We start from the raw sequence: 5,218 nt of genomic DNA on the forward strand, positions 1-5,218 counted from the left end.
CCGGCCTCTGTCCAGTCACAGCTCTCTCTACGTCTGGGCCCCAGCTTGGAGAGCAATCTCCTCAAAAGGAAGATGGATGACTTCCACTATTTTGCGGAATTAGATGTTCAGTGACTAACGTGACACCGATTTGTGACTTGAAGGGGCTGGAGAAAGGACAACCGGGGGGGGGGGGGGCGCCTGGGTGGCCCAGTCGGTTGGGTGTCCGACTTCGGCTCAGGGCACGATCGCAGTGTCCGTGGGTTCGAGCCCCGCGTCGGGCTCTGTGCTGACGGCTCAGAGCCTGGAGCCGGCTTCGGATTCTGTGTCTCCCTCTCTCTCTGCTCCTCCCCTGCTCACGCTCTGTCTCAAAAATAAATAAAAACATTAAAAAAAATAAAAACAAATTTTTTTTAAACGTTTATTTATTTTTGAGACAGAGAGAGACAGAGCGACCAGACCAACCAGAAGCGACCACCGGCAGGTGGACGAACGGAATGGAATCTGTCTGGGCGCTTCTGAGCTGGGACTGTGGGTAAGTACGTCCCACTACAACGTTGGGAGACGATCGTGTGACCGTCCCCTCAATTCCTCGGGGGCCTGACGCATGGCCACCCTGCACTCGCATGTCCTGGCCACCTCTTCTGGGGTTGTCAGCACCAACCATTGGGTCCAGCTTTCTGGAATGGAGAGGGGGTGGACGTGAGGAGGAAAGGGACACAATATAACCTCTACTTTCTAGAAGAAAGTGGGAGGGGGGGAATCACTTAAATCTAAAATCTTCCTTCAAGCAATCTATTGGTAATAGGGGCAGCACAGGGGAATTTTAGGGCAGTAAAATTATTCTGTCTGACACCGTGATGGTGGATTGAGGTCACTACGCGTTTGCCAAAACTCACGGGACGTACGATACTCAGAGCGATCTCTAATGTAAATGTGGACTTTAGTTAATAATAATGCATCAGTGTCGGCTCAGCTATGACAAACATACCACAGTAATGCGAGATATTAATAATAGGGGAAACTGGGTGTGGGGGGGAAGGGAGGTATGTGGGAACTCTACACTTGCCGTTGAATATTTCTGTAAACCTAAAACTGTTCTCAAAGAATGAAATCTATCAATGAAAGCAAAACAAATCTATTAATACAAGGGCATATCTCTAATCCCTTCCAATGAACGCTCACAGCACATGGCGGTTTTCTGCAAAGAAAACCATTCAACGCACAGAAACAAATGACGTAAGCCCCGGTTTTTATCACCCTTAAAGCCAGCTATCTAGGCACAAGCTTCAGCTGACGCAGACCCCGGGCTCACACGCTCCGATCCTCTCAAAGGTTGCGCAAGCACACATTTTCAGTTTCCATAATTCCATTATTTATCTTTGAAAGATACCAGAGCCTTGGACAAACAAGTCCTCTGCGGAGCTCTGAGAAACGACTCCACCTGTTTCTGGGCGGTCTTTCTCCTTCCCCAAGATGACGTTCTCTGCCGGGTAAGTCTCGGTTCCAGCTTGGAAGTGGGGAAGTTTATAGACACACACAGACGCACAGACACACAGACACACACGCTCTTTCTGGAGTCGCACTCTCTTTTGCACTTCTCAGTGAGGGGCCATTTCGACAGGCTTTCTGGAATGGGGAGGGGTGGAGCACCAGAGAGCGGGTCTGGGGTGCTGGCCGCCCTCCCAGGTCTCTCCCTTCAAGCTGCGTCACCCCTCTGTGTTCCCCACTTGCCGCCAGCCCTCACTGCAGGGCCCCCCTCCTCCAGGCAGGCAGCAGGGGTCCCGCTCCAAGAGGAGGCAGCCCCTCTCTGTTCTCCATCAGCGGCCTTGTGCCTCTCACAGCCTGGATTGGCGCCTTGTCCTGTGTCCCCCTGGGGGGGTGGCCTCCTGCCTCCAGCTGTCGCGCAGCCCAAACCCCACCAGCCTTCCTTGCGGGTAACGCGATGTTCTAACAAGTGCGGTTTCAGTGTTTCCCAGCTCTGTCCATACCTGGCTTAGCCGGCTCCCTGCCAGCCGTTGGGGGCCCACACAGTTCTGCTTCTACTAAAATAATCTTCCAGCTCTGCGATGGGGCAGAGGACTACTGTCTTTTCTTTCTCAAAACAATTTTTAATGTTTATTTATTTCGGAGAGAGAGACAGATCGCGAGCGAGGGAGGGGCAGAGAGAGAGGGAGACACAGAATCCGAAGCAGACGCCAGGCTCTGAGCTGTCAGTGTGGCGTCCGACGTGGGGCTCGAGCCCAGGGACTCCGCGACCATGACCTGTGCCGAAACTTAACCGACCGAGTCACCCAGGCGCTTCGAGGAGGTACTTGTCTTCAAAGAAATGTCTGAATAGCATCCCTACGTCCCCAAGAAGCTCTTCCCTTTTGGAATCGAAGTCCCTCCCCCAGCATCAGGCTCCTACTCCAGGTGCCAAACACTGAGGTCCTGGTCCTCCCTCGTGTGTGCCCAGCCCCAGCCCATGGGCACCTTCCCTCCACAAGGTTCTGGGAGAGCACAGGGCACCCGGGTTCCCCTCATGGGCTCTAGAGCCAGGCAACCTGGGTCCCGATCTTCCTGAATGACCTTGGACAAATCACAGAACCTCTTTGAGCCTCTGGGTCTTATCTGTAAGGTAGGGATAAGGGTCACACCTACTTCCCTAAGGTTTTAGTACGGAAAGCACAAGCCCCGGCTTCTGCCAACAACTGTGAGTCATAAGGTCACCATTCTATTCTGACTGGTCCCCAACAGGCAGTGCCAGAGACTCCCCTCCCCATGTCGCCTGGGGCTGAGGGCTGGGCAGGCCTGAGCTGCACCTTTATTGACATTCCCACCCCATTAGGTTAAATGCTGCCCCTTGTCCCCAGATGGCTGCGGTTTACAGGTGTTTTTCTGGACACTGGAAGGCAGCCCCTTCTCACGGCCAAGGATGAGACAGCCAGCCAGGAGCCGGGGATGGACAAGGGCTTCCCGCGGACAATTGCTGTGTTGCACTGATCTTTTTGCCCATGATTTTCATCAGGGGTGTGGAGAAGCAGGGTGGGACCGGAGCTGGGTGGTCCTGTCCTCTGTGGAAACCGAGGCCCTGAAGAACACGGCCGTACTTCTTGACCAGTAACACCCTCTCCCTGTCCCATTGGCGGGTTTTGGATGAGACAGCAGGTGATTGCAGTCGCTTTGGGGACCTAATGAAGACCATCTGAGCACAAACCAACTTGGGCTCTTCACAGATACCGTTCTCTGTCTGAAACCTCTCCTAGACGCATTTCTGCCTGTGAACACATGCGCACACACACGTGCACGCACACTCAGAGCCTGTCCCTAGTGGACGACTCCTCAGTCCTTCCTATTCTTACTTTACAAGTCAATGCCCAGCAAATGCTAGGCTGTGATCTGCTTTCCCTGGACATGTCCTGGGGTGTTAACACTTTCCCAGCCCATTAGGGAGGGACTTGGTGGGCACCACAAAGACATGGTGGGCCAAGAACACCGTGCACAGGACATGCTTAACCCCGCCGGTGCGGTCATGAACTTGGTCTGGCCCACCCGACGTAGCTCCCTCTGTCAGTTTCCATCAAGGGGGTCAGCTTCCTGTTCCTTCTAATCTGAATTCCTCAAACGTGGGCCCTTGTTCAGGCATCTGCCCTTCTGACAAAACTCTGGAATGTTCTGTGCACAAAGCAACAGAGAAATCCCAAAAGAAAGACGGACCGATTTGACTACATCAGATGTTAAACTTCGGAAGGTTAAAGAAACAATGAGTTAAAGGCAAACCACAACCCGGGGAAAGCATTTGCCACAAAGATAGTGCGTTCAGCAAATATTTATTGAGCGCCTACCGCTCGCTGGGCATCGGGACACAGAACTAAGGCCGGAGCACAGTTGTGAAGTTGTCTTGTGTGTGCGCACGCATCTCTGTAAATGTGTGTGTGGTGGGGGTGTGTGGAGGGAGTCCCAGTCGGAGGAAGTCCAGATGGGACGGAGTTTGGCACACAGGAGGGGCTGGACCATACACATGGAAGGGATAAAGCCAAGAGGGGACAGAGGGGGCCTTCATCAGGGGCCAGACCCCCGGGGCCCTGTAGACCTTTGTTTTATTTTTTATACTCTATTCTAAGAGCCATGAGAAGCCCTGGGTGGATTTTCAGCAAGGCTGGATTTGCCTTTTTTCAAGCTCACCCTGGCTGGTAAATGAATGGATGGTTGAGAGCGGTGTCGGGTAGATGCAGGGAACCCTGTAAGGACAAAATGGCAACCGTATGAGGTCAGGCAAGTGGCCTTGCTGGCTTAGACCAGGCATCATAGCCTTCAGGTGGCTGTACCTGGTCAACACGATGACGGCGATGTTGTGAGAGACTCTGAGCCCCAGTTACCCACCAGATTCTGAGTCTGGGAAACACTGTCAGATGATACATATTTGTTGGTTTAAACTGCTAAGTTTGGGAGTCATTTTGAACGCAGCACTAGATAACAAACACACCCCTGACTATTGTTTAAGGCAATTTTTTCATTTAGCAGCTATTTCTCGAACAGCCACTCTTTCGGAACAGAAATCATACTTAAGAATCTTAAGTAAAAAGCAAAAGATACAGGGTAGTGTGGAGGATACGATCTGCTTTTTATGAAAACGTGTGTGTGCGTGCACGGAAAATACTCAGTAGGATATTTATACACCACAGTGTTCATTGCTTTCCGCCTTCAATTTTCCTGTATTGTCTGCATTTCTCTACAGTGAAATGTGTAGAACTTGGGGAAATAGGAATATGTTAATGCAGCTTCCTGGGAAATCTCTGACACACTGCGACACGCGTAGCGGCCGTTCAGGGGGATGTGTTAAAATGCTGAGCCGGATTCAGTGAGTTTCCAGTGGGGCCTGAGATCCTGCATTATTCTCACAAGTTCTGATGTGACGCGGGGACTGCTGGTCCAAGGACTACCCTCCGAGTAGCCAGGCTCTAAAGCGACCCCGGATTTAGCTCAGGGCTCCGGGCTCGAATGCGGACTCTGTCCCTAAGGTGTAGTTCAGCATGGAGAAGACTACATAGCTGCCTTGGTTTTGGTTTCCTCTTTTGTAGAAGGAAAGAGGAGTGCACCTGTCCTTGTTGGAGCTCCCTCCTCTGACCTTGGGCCCTGAAATGGACCTAGAAACCAGTTTTTCAAGCCACGCTTCCTGCCTCTTCCTGTGAGGTGCACTGCTGTCCTCTCCGGAGAAGGCCTGTGTCTTCTAGTCAGTTGGAAGAGGGCTCAGTCC

The 5,218-nt window shown here is 52.2% G+C and overlaps 1 long non-coding RNA gene across 1 annotated transcript in view; it reads left to right on the forward strand.

Moving 5' to 3' along the window:
- The first annotated feature begins 401 nt into the window (after positions 1 to 401).
- The window catches only part of LOC121045148 (uncharacterized), a 5,416-nt gene continuing 599 nt past the window's right edge, over positions 402 to 5,218 (forward strand). The window contains exon 1 of the long non-coding RNA XR_005797610.1: positions 402 to 514. This is a non-coding gene — a long non-coding RNA (uncharacterized LOC121045148). The remainder of the gene's footprint in view (positions 515 to 5,218) is intronic.

The sequence above is a fragment of the Herpailurus yagouaroundi genome, unplaced genomic scaffold (genome assembly GCF_014898765.1).
Source record: "Herpailurus yagouaroundi ecotype Mexico unplaced genomic scaffold, PumYag 189, whole genome shotgun sequence".
NCBI lineage: Eukaryota > Metazoa > Chordata > Mammalia > Carnivora > Felidae > Herpailurus > Herpailurus yagouaroundi.